This window comes from Lissotriton helveticus, chromosome 3_1, assembly GCF_964261635.1.
Source record: "Lissotriton helveticus chromosome 3_1, aLisHel1.1, whole genome shotgun sequence".
Classification (NCBI taxonomy): domain Eukaryota; kingdom Metazoa; phylum Chordata; class Amphibia; order Caudata; family Salamandridae; genus Lissotriton; species Lissotriton helveticus.
In genome coordinates this window covers 411,852,586-411,866,801 of record NC_136061.1, presented here as the reverse complement: position 1 = coordinate 411,866,801, position 14,216 = coordinate 411,852,586, and the positions used below count along the sequence as shown (strand labels likewise).

Here is a 14,216-nt window from a genome sequence, read left to right as displayed (position 1 = left end):
GGGATAAAGTAATAAATCATAGTTCACCTAAGCTACGTGTGGAGTCGTTATTGAGGGCAACCAGGATACATTACACTATATAAATGCAAATACAATTTCAACAGTACACAAACCTTCATTGGAGTTGGCCAATTGCCTGCATACACTGTAATGTGGGAGACCCTAATAAAGAACTGCTGAAGATGACCAGGGTTGAGATTCCATACCAAAGTGTTAAGACTCAATCATAGTTCTCTTACGTCGTTTTTGAAACTATAAACGTTGAGTCTGTATTCACTTTCACGGAGTGCTAAACAAGCCAGTCACTTATGTTAGTCACCGACCTGCTCGCGCCCCAAACGGAAAGCTGCAGTTAATATGTAGTACCCATACCGCTGCAGGCCGTCGTAATTGTACCAGTCCTCATGATCTGGCCTCCCAGACCAGTTGCATCCTGACATCACTCACTCTCTTCACCAAAACAAACTGTCGGCTGTCAGTTCACGTTTACTACTCGGTGCTAAGGACTACTCAGAAAGTGTTTACATACCACAAAAGGCACGTGCGGACTACACAGCCAAATAACACTTCGGAATTTTGTGCCGCGCACTAGGATTGGCTGAGGTGCCTTCAATACTCCAATCCTATATCACCTTACATATGACGGGTACGAAACGACTTCCAGATTGTGCTGAGCCACAGTATTGGCTGTAATGCGACCCGGAAGTAGCTGATATACACACAAATTATCAATAACGGGCATCAGGCTGCATTTATGGACAGTACTTGCAACTAGTGGACTAGCGATCTCCCTAAATGGTATGTAAACTGTTCGCATTTATAATACGGTTTCGTTTCATGATCTTGATTAGTTCTACTATTTTTCATATGACTAGTTTGAATTTAAGACTGCGTTTTAGCTAATTTTCACATTAGCATTTACACGTATTCATAGTTGCTAAGGGGCCCCGTGCCATGTGGGACACCATTAGCCAGTCCGTTTTTTTTTTTTAACCAACTCAATTGTTGCATTCAAGAATGTGCAGTTGTGATTTTTGTCATTGTAGGTGCGGACTCAGAAATGCCTAACATGCAAAGCGAAGTTGAATAAATAGCCAGGACTGGCTGAAAGTATCACGTTTTATTTTATTATTGTTGTCATGTTTTCGATGCAGGGCTGATCTTGCCTTAAAGGATGCTAGAGGGCTTTGTAAGGTGAGGAAGGGCCCGTATCCCCATTCACATTTTTTGCATGTTTATATACATATTACACGCTTATTTGAAGTTTTGGCACATATACAAATGCAGTTTTTGTCAGTTAATAAAAGATGTTATAGTTCATACGTTTTTTAGAGCATTTTACGTATTGAGAAATGAAGAGCGAGCCACATTGTTTTATACATTTGTTACATTCATGTATTCATGAATGTTTTGACATATCTGTCCTTTTTTATGTTATGTAACTTTTTCGAGCACATTCTATTCTAGGAGGGTAACCTGGTGCTCAGCAGGTGTGAGTCTGGCCAAACCAAGGGTTTAGGGACTGCACCAAACGCCAGGTCTTCAGCTTCTTGTGGAATTCAAGAAGTTAAACTAAGACTCTTATATGTAGTAGCAGGCCTTTCCATGCTAAGGGTGATATAGGAGAAGGCACGACCGCTGTGTCTGGATTTCCATAGGCGTGAGATGTGTGCAAATAGGAGTCCTCTTGAGTGAAGGTGTCTGGAGTTTTCGTGGAAGTAGATGCGCTTGTTTTGTTGAGGTATGCTGGGCCGGAGTTATGTGGTGCTTTGAAAGTGTGAGTGAGGAGTTTGAATTATGATTATGTATGGGGAGCCAGTGGAGCGCCTTGAGGTGTGGTGTGATGTAATGTGAGTGCAGCATTGGAGTTTGAGAGGGATTCTGGCCGCTGAATTCTGAACAGTCTGCAATCTTCTGGTGAGTTGCTTGTTGATCCTGGCGTAAAGGGTGTTCCTGTAGTCGTGCTTACTTGTAACCAGGATGCGCATGACGATTTTCCAGGTGCTAATTGAATCTATTTAAAAAATGTGTTCAGCATCTTCAGGATGTGGAAGGATGAGGTGGTGTCAGCGTTGGCTTGTCAAGTTTCCTATCAGTGACGAGATTCTTGACGTGGGTGGGTGTGGGTCCAAGTTCTGTCAGCCACCAGGTGGCGTCCCATGATGAAGTTCTCTTTCAGAGGATCACAGTGTCGGTCTTGTTGGTGTTCAGCTTCAGACAATTGGTCTTCATCCAGTCAGAGATTTCGGTCTGGCAGACAGTGAACTTGTTCCGGGTGCTGGGTGTCTTGCCTGTGAGGGAGAGAATGAGTTGCGTGTTATCGGCGTAGGATAGGACGTTGATGTCATGGGAAACATATGATGCCAGCCAAAGTGATCATGAATGCATTGAAGAGGGTCGGGCTTGGGAGGATCCTTGCTGAACTCCACAAATGAGGCCACAGGTGTCTGAGTTGGCATGGTAAATGGGTCAGAGGAGGGTTTCTTCAGTAGGGGGAGGACAGCTGCATCTTTCTAAGCATCTCGGAAGGTCATGGAAGAGGTGGAGTTGTTCCGGATGGGTGTGAGCATTGTGCTGCTGGGTTGAAGTGCTCTGCAGTAGGTGTAGTGGGGGCAGGGGTCTGATGGGGCTCCTCAGTGGATGGGCTTCATGGGGTGGCTGCAGTTTCATCTGGGGGTGATGAAGGGCCATGTAGTTAGCTTTTGATTTTTGGATGAGATCTGGAACCATTTGACAAGCTCTGTCAGATATGTCTGCGGGCTAAAGGTGCTGTAAATGGCAGTGATTTAGTTGCAGAAGATTTAAGAGAGATTGTTGCAGAGGTTCTGCAAGGGGGTGCTGAGTTGGAGATAGCCGCTAGTGAGGTGAAGTCCTTCACAATGGAGGTCTCTTTGCTTCTGTTAGTGCTGGTGTCTATGCGATCTGCTAGGCCTGCGTGGTTGGTGGTTTGGATCATTTGTTGGTATTGTCACAGAGTGCATTTGAATGTGCTCCTGTCCATGTCGTACAGGATTATTCCCCATCTGTGCTCTGGTTGTTTGCAGTAGCATTTCATCAGCCCTAGTTCTTCCTTGTACCAACTGGTTTGGGGTCTGAATCCCATTGTATTGCTGTGCTTGAGGGAACCCAGGGAGTCTGTGCAGCAGGGGATCAAGTTGTTGAAATTCTTGATGGATATGGGGAAGCTATTGCTGGGTTCAGGTTGGTCGATACTGAGAGCTGTGTTCCAATCCTGGTCAGTGATTCAGTCTCGGTTTTGGCAGACTGGTCTAGCAGTGGAGCATGTGCGTTAGAACAGAACAGGGTCGCTGAACTTGACAAGAATGTGGCCTGTCTTGGAGACTGGTGTGGGCTTGTTGGCTCGGATGTTGTAGAAGGTGGTGAAAGTAGGGTCCAGCAGATGTCTGCCGACATGGGTAGATCCCTTTACTCTTTGGTGATTCCCCAGTTTTCAAGGTCTTCAATTAATGGTTTCAAGTTGGGGGCCTACTCAGTCTTCCAGGTGAAAGTACAGGTCTCTGAGTAGAATGTACAGGTGTGCGTCAAAAGCAAGTAGTGCGAAAAAGTTCGTGAAGGTGTTGGTGAAGTTGGAGTGCGGTCTTGTGGGTCTGTAGATAAAAGTGCTGCTAGGGTGACATTGGCTGTAATGTGGAGTTTGAACAACCGATGTCTATGGAGGTGGTGCTGCTGATGGCATTCTTGTGGATGATGCGATTCTGCCTCTGGGCGTGTAAAGTCTGTCTTGCCTGACGACCTTGTTGTTGGTGGTGGGGAGGCAGAGAGAGATCGGAAAAGGTGGGGTATGACTGTGGCGATGTTGGGTGCCAGTGCAGGTTCAGCAAGGTTTTGTTGAGGAACAGTAGATCTGGGGCATTGTTGTGCAGCAGGTGCCTGATCTATGAGGTGTGCGTGAGTGAGCAGGTGTTGAGGAGTAAACATGTGAGTATAGAGTATTGTGTCCGTGATTGTGTGAGTATGAGCGAGTAGGGTGTTGGATGCTGACTGTGTGGGTGTAGTGAGTGTTGGGTGGGGATAAGTGAATGAACACTAGAAAGGAAGTGCAGGAGAACGCTCCCTTGGTGTTGTGTGGTACAGTGCGGCAGCAACTTAGCAAGCGGCGGCTGGTCTTGAGGGTCGCAGTAGAAGGAAGGAGGACCAGATTACCTTTCGCACTAGCAATACTGGTAAGAGGGAAGAGAGCAGGGGTAAAAGGATGCAGGGGAGCGCAGGAGGCGGGAAGACAGATAAGCAGCGTGCGGGGGCAGAGGGAGAAAAAGAGCTGGAAAAGACCCAAGAAGGGGGTGAACAAAGAGGGCAAACAAGCATTGGCAAATGCATTAGGTTTCGCCTATGTATGTGATTAATAATAACATTTTTGGTTGTAAATTTTAGCTTGGTGAGCAGTTGTATAATATAAGTTACTGAAACTTCATGAAAGTGTTAGGACTTGTTTATTAAAAAAGGCAATATGTTCAGTAACAGCATTTTTCACACAATTATGGATGTGCTGCGTGCTATGGCTGCCATATCCATATCAGTGCTTAGGCCATAGGGCTCTTTGAGAATGTAATGCCCTTACACTTTGTGATTCCAATCTACCATGTGGCCTCTCATGCCCAAAGACAGCAAGCAGAGCACCAGTATCAGAAGACATATTTCTAACTGTGCCCCCACTGCACAGTGCCAGCAACAATTAGGTTGGCAGAGCTTCACAACTTTTGTGGAACTGAACCATAATTACCGGAAATCTATAACTGTAAGACTAAAAGACTAGAATTCTTGGCAGAACATTCACACTCACACATGCAGGCCAGACACAGTACTTAACCCATTTGCTAAAATGGCAAAGTGGAAGCAGGGAAGATAACGTGGACTGAAAGACGGACAGAAAAAGCAAAGGAATGTAAGAAAGAAAGTGGGACAGAAAATGAGAAAATGCAGATCGAGCAAGTGAGAGGAAGCAAGTCTAGTATTCATAACTAACAGCAATGGATATTAACTTGGGAAAACGTGCTCTCTGGGTCTATTAGTAGTGTTACAAACATCTAATATTGCAGCATTGTCAGCCAAGATTATGTTACAGTTTAGAGATACACTGGGGAAGTAGTAGACTAGTCAATTTGTTGCGGAACCTAGAACTAATTTCAATACCATTTCTGTGAGTGGATTCTTATTGAATTTTTTCTGTAGAAAACGATGATGAAAAGTCTACCACTCTATCATGACGCGTTAATCCAATATGGCGGATTTTTCAAAATGGTTGCCCATTATTTGAGATATAGGGTATAACTGTTTATATGCCCATGTGTGGTATCATTTTATATGGTTTTAGGGACGGGAAAGTCAAAAATAGTTTCTGATGACCATAATATCAAATAATCGCGGAATATGTCAGACAACGTTTGTATAATTTTTTCGTTGACTTATATGACAAAGTGTGAAGGAACGTACATTTTACAATTAACTTTTGAAATAGAAGGTTTGCTATTTTTGTGTTTTGTTTTGTAACTTTGTTGTTATTGTTTGCTTTTTTGTTAATCAAAAATGTTTCATTTATGTGTTTGTGATGTGGTGTTTCAAGAAGATGACGATGTATCTGTACTCACTGAAAGAGTGGAATTCAAAAAACATGCAAGGGGAGAAAAATATCTAAGTTTCACGTTTGTGTTGGGCAGAAAGTTCACAAGAAATGTAGAGAGCGTTTTGTTAACTTGAAAACTCCGTTCCAGGAGAAAGTATCAGATCCCACAACTTCTCGTGTTCTACGCTTGTGTGAAACCTCATCTTAACGACCGTTGAAAACTTTCCAGTTGGAGTCACAGTGGCTATAATGCCCATCCCATAAAAAGTACCATGGCCATCTATTGTAATAATATTGTGATCAATATTATCAGCTGCATATTGAACGAATTTCAGAGGACTTTCAGAAGGTTCCACAAGGACAGGTATAGTATTTCCCCTTCTGTTGCAGCTGAACGTTCAAAACGAAGAACTTCTGAATAGGAGCTGCAGAATCCCACATGTTTTACTGCTTCAATTACAAATCTCGAGCTTGTATTGTCATGTAATTGAACTGCCAGCCCTAACTGCACCGGTGCAACTAAGACTCGTGGGCGCACAGCTTGCATAATTGCCTGTTTTATAGAAGCTACTTTTCTCTCTCTGTTGGTTTTATCAGTAACAAAAACAAAACTGATAATAAGAGCCTTAACGAATCAGGAATATAGCTCACATTATAGTCAACACTACTCATGTTTTCAATGGGTGGAAATATTTCTGGTTCTACAGAGATGTCTTTAATATAATTTCTAATTATTTCAGCAGCTGCCATAAGGATCTTGTTGCGATCCTCTTCAACATCTTCATGGCTATGACTGTGGTACTCTTGCAATACATGCGCAGCTGTACTTTTAAAAGTAACGACATCAGCAGTCCCTGCAACTGTTCCTATGAAGATTTCATCTTCAAAATGCTCTTTGAGTTTTTGTTTCATATAATTCGAACTGTATGGTATATATTTCAAATAATGGGCAGACATTTTGTAAAATCTGCCATATTGGATTAACGCGTCATGATAGAGTGGTAGACTTTTCCCCATCGTTTTCTACGGAAAAGTTTCAATAAGAATCCACTCACAGAAATTGTATTGCAATTAGTTCTAGGTTAGCCCATTTTTCGAACTAATTTCACTAGACTATAGGGTAAAAGCCGAAACCTTCTGCATGGAGAACTAAACGCCTCCAGACATACGGCAATTGAAGTTGGAGATTTCAGGGTTCTCTTTTTGAAAGCACAGGATTGATTTCACAGCTCAGATTGGGCTGAGCAAAAACATCCAAGACATAAAAAGAATGGTATCTGGGTATTAATTAAACTTGTGTCATTTACTGTTGCAACACCTCACTTTCAAATGACCCACATTTCAAGAGTTTGGAATGTTGTTTATCAAAGGACACCTTTCTCTCAGTAACTGCTTTACACAAGGACAGATTGGGACAGAAAATAGGGCCTGGCACCTTAGTAAAAGAGGGCCCTATTAGTCAATCAGATCGCTAATATGTGGCCCATGTTTGCAACCCAGAGTAGTTTTGAACTTCTACAGAAAAGCTTTGCAAGTTGTAGAAGAGTGCATACATTTTCTCTTGCTACATGCGATTATCGTGGTAATATCAGGAAAAGCATTCCGTAACTGGCCCACCAAGCTATAAACAGGCCCAGATTAGAGGTGGGTGAGCCAGTGAAAGCTCGAACCAGATGCCTGGCTCTGGCTCAGGTCGAAGTACTCTGGGCCCCTAGAGCCCCAACGAGCCTGGTCGTCTCCCACTCAAGAAGTCCACAACATTTGCGCTCGCCCTGCCATTTGCTTGCAAGCCGTTATACTGTCTCTCTTCGGGTTTCGGGACAAGCCTACAATACACTGGCCACTCACCCTGCAAAACACTACCAAGAGCTGAAGCAATGCACTGCATGGAGATTGAACTGTGTATTGATTACTTAGATGTGTATTACAGGGTGAAATGCAACCCTCTCTTCCCCGCCTGCTTTGCAACTTGCACTCAGTCTGTTCGCACGTGGTCCTGAAAGATGCACGGGCTAATTAAGATTGCTGGGGTGTTGCATCTCAGAAGCACTCACGAGAACGGGAGTACACAGGGATTCACTGATGAGAGGCACCAGTGACAACAACCTCAGCTCTTCAAACACACGCGGAGTCTCTACCAGAATCAGGACAAAACAGGATGCTGCTCTCTCTGCATGAGCATCTGTAATAATCTTGTAATTGAAATCAGTGTGTCTAATCCCACAATAAAGTGTATTGCATCAAGAAAATGTTTGATTTTCTGCTAGCTCAGGTGTCGGAAAAATGCACTCGTAGCAGTCTTACAGGGAGAGTCATAAACTTGTCTATGGTTCCTCTTTGATCTAAGCTGAAAACTATTGCCGAATAGTGAACTGTTTGAGTTAGATGGTGCAAATGTTGTGCTATAGCCGGTTGGCGCAAACTGTGGTGTAAAAGTGCACTGCAGCAGTTATACATTAATCCGGCAGTGCTGTTGGCAATCGTCTGAGCATGAGGAAAGCAGCTGAAAAATGTGTTCTCGAATAACTGCCATCACAAACTCTCGGGCACCGGGGTAGTGAGGGAGAAAGAACGGTGCTGTGCAATTGAAAATGGACAGAGTCTGAAATCAACGCTCATGTTCCTGCTGCGTCTCCAAAGAGGAAAACAGGCTATTCTTAAAGAAAATATACATTTAATCATCAAAAATGATCAGTTACCCGATTTGTGGGGATGTAAGATCCCAGGACCATGTTAGGACGGCTCAGCATGGGTTGTAAGCGCTACAAATGAATTTTTCACGGCGCTTTTGGCACTCGTTCAGAATTGCACCATAAACAAGTACTGAAATGGATGCCTGCTTGTACCCGGGGGGCTTGGCGGCGGGAGGCCGAGCGGGGGTGACGGCCAGTAAAGTGCATGCTGTAAGATTCTAGCAGCTGAAAGAATTACTCGGAAGGCGTAATTATGAAGTATGTTTTTTTTCCCCAACATCGACCTTTATTGACATCTATAAAGTTGACACAGCAGGGTGCCTACATCCCATCGGGCCGGCACAGCAACAGTAAACATTGTTTACAGCAGATGGGGGGGGGGCGAACACAGCAAGCCGCCTACAACCCCCCAGGGGGCCGGCTGCGTCAGGTGGGCAAGTAAGACAGACAATCATCAACTCAGGTCTCTAACCATAATTCCCAATCAATAAGCCCAGCAAGCCATAGTAGAATATGCACCACCACCTAGCCTTTCAGACCTGCATCCAGTCAGATTCCATACCTCAAGCCTAACCGAAGTTCCCCTGCTCACCCAATCTTCATCCGCTTCCCCCACATTAAATAGAAATCAGCATGGCTTTATGACCGGGAAGCCCCCCTCCACATTCTCCTCCCCGTCCCTCCCCGCGTCTTTCATCCGATCTGGGTCAGGATCTACGTCCCCCGAGTCAGTATGTGCTAGTAAATATATTTGAAGAGGAGCCCATATGTCCCTAGGGCAGGATGAGGGTGGCATGAGTTCTGCGTAGGTGTGCAACTGTTCCTGACAGTATATAAGGTCACAAAGCCAGTCCTTAAACTTGGGGGCTCGGCCCCGCCCCCAGCGACAGGCTATTCGCCGTTTTGCCATCAAAAGAACCAGGGAGACATATTTCCACACCTTGGCAGGAAGCTGTTCCCTATACAAGAGGGCAGTCAGGGGATCGTCGGGCACATGTATCCCAGTCATCTCATCTATTGCAAGTAGCACCTCCCTCCAGTATTCCCGAACGGTCGGGCAGTCCCAGGCCAAGTGTCCAAAGTCAGCATCCCTGACCCCGTATCTATCACAACTGGCAGTGTCGCGTAAATGTAGTTGGTGCAACCGAGCAGGCGTGTAATATAACCGGTGAACATATCTTTAATGTATCAGGCGTAGTCTGCTATTAGCTGACATGGCACCCGTCTGCCTACAGCAATAGGACATTGTTCCATTGTGATGGGAATTCCCAATTCCGGCTCCCACTTATCCTTAGCGGGCGCAGGGTCTCTCTCCCAGTCTCCCTGAGTCGAGCGATATAATCGCAAAACCACGTGTTCCGGGGGAGTGTGTTGTAGGAGAGTATGTAATGGCACCCATAACTGGGGGCTCTGATGGAAAGCACTGGGTCAAGGATCGCACATCCTGTCAAACGCACGTAGTAGAAGCGTTCCAGCGGAGTGGGGGAAGTGGTGCCAAAGAAGTCATCACTAGATTTAAACTTCCCATTTTTGTACAGCTGGCCCCAAGTGAAACAGGTCAGTTTACGTAACATCTGGTGACAACCCCCTCTTTTGTGACTGGTAGATCATGTATCCCTTGCAAGGGCGCCAATGGCGAATAGAGAACAGGGCATTTAAGATTACGTGCTAAATCATGCCATGCACTGGTCATACATTGAACAGTTGTAGCTGCCCGGTGTCTAGAGACCGTGGCAGTGCTGAGATATGCGATGCTTGGTGTGGGGGCCTTGTAGCCATCTTCAACGACTAAGTGAGGCATGTATAGGGGAGGGTGCATCCAATAGGCCGCGAAGCGCGCTTGAGCGCAGAGGAAATATAATTCCATATCGGGGACTTCGAATCCCCCAGCTTCAAAGGGACAAGTGAGTATCTCCCACGCCAATCTGGGCTGCTTCCCTCCCCACACTAATCTAATCAACTGGGCTTGAACGCATTTAAAAAAACATCGACTTGGCGCATACGGAATATTTGTAAATAGGTAGAGTAGCTTAGGTAGGATTACCATTTTTATTAAAGATACTCTGCAGAGCTCGAAAAATCCACTCGACCGCTCGCATATGCGAGCTAAAGTTATCGAGGTCGAGCTGCTTTTAGGTCCTACTCTCCCTTTATAGCTAGTAGGAAGACAAACTAACTTTTGTCCTCTGTCTGTAAAAACGGAACAAATATGGCAAAATAACAAGATTTAAAGGTATTTTTATTGCTCACAAAGGTAATGAGCAATAAAGATGCCTTTAAATCTTGCTATTTTGTCACATTTGCTCCGCTTTCAGAGACTGAGTTCAAGTAGGTTGGAGTTCGGTCGAGGAAGTTTTTCAAGGTACTAGTCCTGCAGGACTAGTACAATTTCTTTGATTTTTCGAGCCCTGCTCTGGCCGCCATGGAGAGAGGCATCGCTATCCATCTGGTGATCTTATCTGTGATTTGATCCAATGTCCTTCCGTAATTGGACCACATCAACTCCTCTCGCACCTAGAGATCCGGATGCCTAGATATGTGAGTGTGTCGTCACACCATTTCAGCAGAATGTCAGGAGCGAATCTTCGTGTGGCATCCGTCAACGGGAATATTTGAAATGCTTCCCAGTTCACAGTAATCCCAGACAACTGGCCGAAGTAGATCAGCAATCGAAGAATAGGATTGAGGCCAACAGCAGGGTCCCGCAAGTACAGTGTGAGATCGTCAGCGTACAGGGAAATTAATATCTTGTCTCTCTGGGTAAATCAACGCATGGTCTCGGAAATGCTGTCTAACCTTTGCCGCTAGAGGCACTATGGCAATAGCAAAAAGTAGGGGCGATAGGGGGCACCCCTGTCGCGTGCCTCGAGTAATTGCAAAGGATGCCGACTGGACCATATTGATCATCACTCTAGCTGTCACGCCCGAGTACAGCAGATTAATCCATTCCAGGAAGGGGGCAGGAAAACCCATTCGCTGCAAAACGAAGGCGAGATAGTCCCATTCCAGGGAATCAACCGCCTTTGTGGCGTCAAGAAATATGGCTGCGGCGTTAGTGTCAGGGTCTATGTCTTGGAGGAGATCAAAGAGCGTACGCAAATTATATGACATACCACGGGTGGGCACAAAGCCCGATTGATCAGGGAGCACCAATGCTGTCATAAGGGGACTAATCCGATTAGCAATTAATTTGGCCAAGGTTTTTGCATCCACATTTATTAAGGACAGAGGCCTATACGAGTCACAGTAAGCTGCCGGCTTTCCCGGCTTAGGTATGGAAATAATTTGTGCCTCGCACATAGAGGGGGGAAGTATGCCCGTCTCCCAAGCCTCTTCAAATACATGTCTCAGTATTGGAATAAGTAGATAATGGAAGTTTTATAGAATTCGACGGCAAGGCCATCCGGCCCCAGCGCCTTAGCCGATTGCAACGGCATTATGGCCGTTATGATCTCCTCGTCCTCGTGGTGTCTCAAAAGAAACTCCCTCTTCCCATCCTCCAACCAAGCAATTGCTGTATCTTCAAAGAAGGAGCTGAAGTCCAGTGTCTGGGTTCTACGTGTCTTATAGAGGCCCTTATAACATTTACGAAAGATCTCCAGAATTTCGGCTGAGTCACTATGCGTTTGACCGTTACCATCCTCGATCTCCAGCACAATATTCGAAAACTGCGAGGGACGAATTAGCGCCACCAACGCCTTCCCAGGTCTATCCCCCTACCCATATTGGCGCTCTCTATGGTATTTCCCTCTAAACCTACACTCACTCTCCGCTGTCTCTTGATATTCGCGAAGTGTACTACGCAGTTTAGCTTGCAACTCAGACGTTGGATTGTGCTGTAGTTCTGATTCAATTTCCCTGAAGTTCGTCTCTAGTCGAGGCAAGGTGGGCCAGATATCTCTCAGAATACCTCCACTTTTCGCAATACACAGACCCCGTATGGTGACTTTAAAAGCCTCCCACACCGTGGAGTAGCTGTCCACGTGCTCAAGTTCCTGCCTAAAGACCGGGTACAGCAAGGACAGGGGTTAAAATGCCAGAACTGAAAGGGAGATTCCATATACGGAGGGGTTATAGCAATCAACACGGGGGAGTGATCCGAATAAGTCCGGGGGAGTTGTAAGGAGTGCATCACCCAAGGTACAAGGCCCTTTGTGACATACCATGCATCAATTCTAGGCCAGGATGCCGGAGCCGAGGTGTAGCAAGTGTCCTCCCGCTGCGCCGGTTGCATTTGTCGCCAGGCATCAATCAGTTTGTGGTCCCAGATAATCATCTGAAAGGTGGATTGCGCACGGGAGTAATGGTGTGGCTGTGGATGTGAGAGGTCTAGTGTAGGGTCAATCGTGACATTAAAATCCCCACCCCATAGCAAATGTGTGGAGCCAATCTCTAACACTTTGCCCCAGAGTACCCGAAAGAACTCCGGATCATCCGTGTTCGGTCAATAGCATGAGACCAGCGTGAATGATTGGCCAGCGATTCTGCCCCAAAGAATAGAATATCGGCCCTGTTTGTCGGTGGCGGAGCCCAGTGGGCTGTAAGGGAGGGACTTCTTCACTAAGAGGCACGTGCCATGAGCATATGATGAGTGGGATGAGAAGCATGTGTAGCTGGCCCAGCGACCAGCAAACGTGGAGGGGACAGCGGGATTAAAGTGCGTCTCCTGCAGCATCGCGCAGTGTATGTCATGTAAGATAATATGTGTCTGCGCTTGCGGGGTTCCCCTAGTCCTCTGACATTCCAAGTGAGAAAGCGGTATGTGGGTGGTCTCGAACCTTCAGTCATAGCAGAAACCGTGGACGCATTGTACTAATAAGTGGTCTGACATAAGTCGGAAGTGACATTTAGGCGGCAAGGTGCTGTGATGCACTATAGCGCATGGCTTGCTGCAAGGTCTGTTGCTACTCATAGTCGTAAACAAAACTTTCCCTCCCACCTCCCACACCAGCAGCCCAAACCTGCCGTGGCCCACATCCCCCGCGTATGGAATGTTCATCTGTTGCAGTTTCTTTTTCACTGGTAGAAATTTCTGCCTCTGTTCCTGAACGGCCATAGTAAAGTCAGGATACATAGATATGTCCGATCCCTCATGGCGCAGCTGTCCCCGCTCCCTGGATAGACGAAGGGCGGTATCCCGGTCCCGATAGTTTAGCAGCCGGGCGATGATGGGGCGAGGCGCCGCTCCAGGCACCGGGCGAGCCGCCAGCGTGCGGTGAGCCCTCTCAACCACCAGTACCGGCGAGAAGGCCTCCCTTCCAAAGAGCGTGATGAGGAGGTGTTCCATGTACTCTTCCATTTTACTGGTGGCGGTGGATTCCGGTACTCCCAAAATGCGGAGGTTGTTCCTCTGGGAACGAGATTCCAAATCCTCGTTCTTTGCTGCTATCACTCGCAACACCCTCTCCATTTCTAGCGTTCGGGAAGTTGTCGTAGTCGAAGTGTCTTCAAGATCTGATATCCGCCGCTCCGTCTCTGCTAGTCTTTCCTCGTGCCTATCCACCCTGTGGGAGACCCCATCCAGTTGCGCAGACATGAGTCCATCTTCGATTCAATGGAGGTCAGTCTGCGGTGGATGGTGCCTGAACCTCCGCCTGTTCTTCCTCTGGATCCGTCTGGGATCGGGTGCCCTTCCGCGCCTCAAAGTTAAGCTTGGGCTGATGCCCGTCCAGTTTCCCCATGGCCGGTAACAGAGCTCCGCAGTGTACTCGACAGGAGTAGGTACTCAGCTGCGTAGGATTCAGTGTTCCCCAATGGGCTAGTTCTCATGCAAATGCCTGGACGTGGGCAGGCTCCGTTTCTGTAATGCCTCTCAGGGTATCGCAGGATTCCGCAGGAATCCGCTAGTACTCCCTATTCGACCTAGGAGAACTCAGCAGCACCTTTCCCTATGCTCTCCGTGTGTCCCTCTGGCGTGTAATGTGGTGAAAGGTGTCTCCCCC

General features: G+C 46.5%; 1 protein-coding gene across 2 annotated transcripts in view; it reads left to right on the top strand.

Annotated features, from left to right (window-relative positions):
* Positions 1-700: 700 nt before the first annotated feature.
* Positions 701-14,216, top strand: part of ALS2 (alsin Rho guanine nucleotide exchange factor ALS2) — a 1,284,778-nt gene continuing 1,271,262 nt past the window's right edge. The window contains exon 1 of one of the 2 annotated variants that reach the window (XM_078680222.1): positions 701-798. The gene's annotated coding sequence lies outside the window, so the exon portion shown is untranslated. The remainder of the gene's footprint in view (positions 799-14,216) is intronic. The other variant, XM_078680224.1, reaches the window with a different exon arrangement.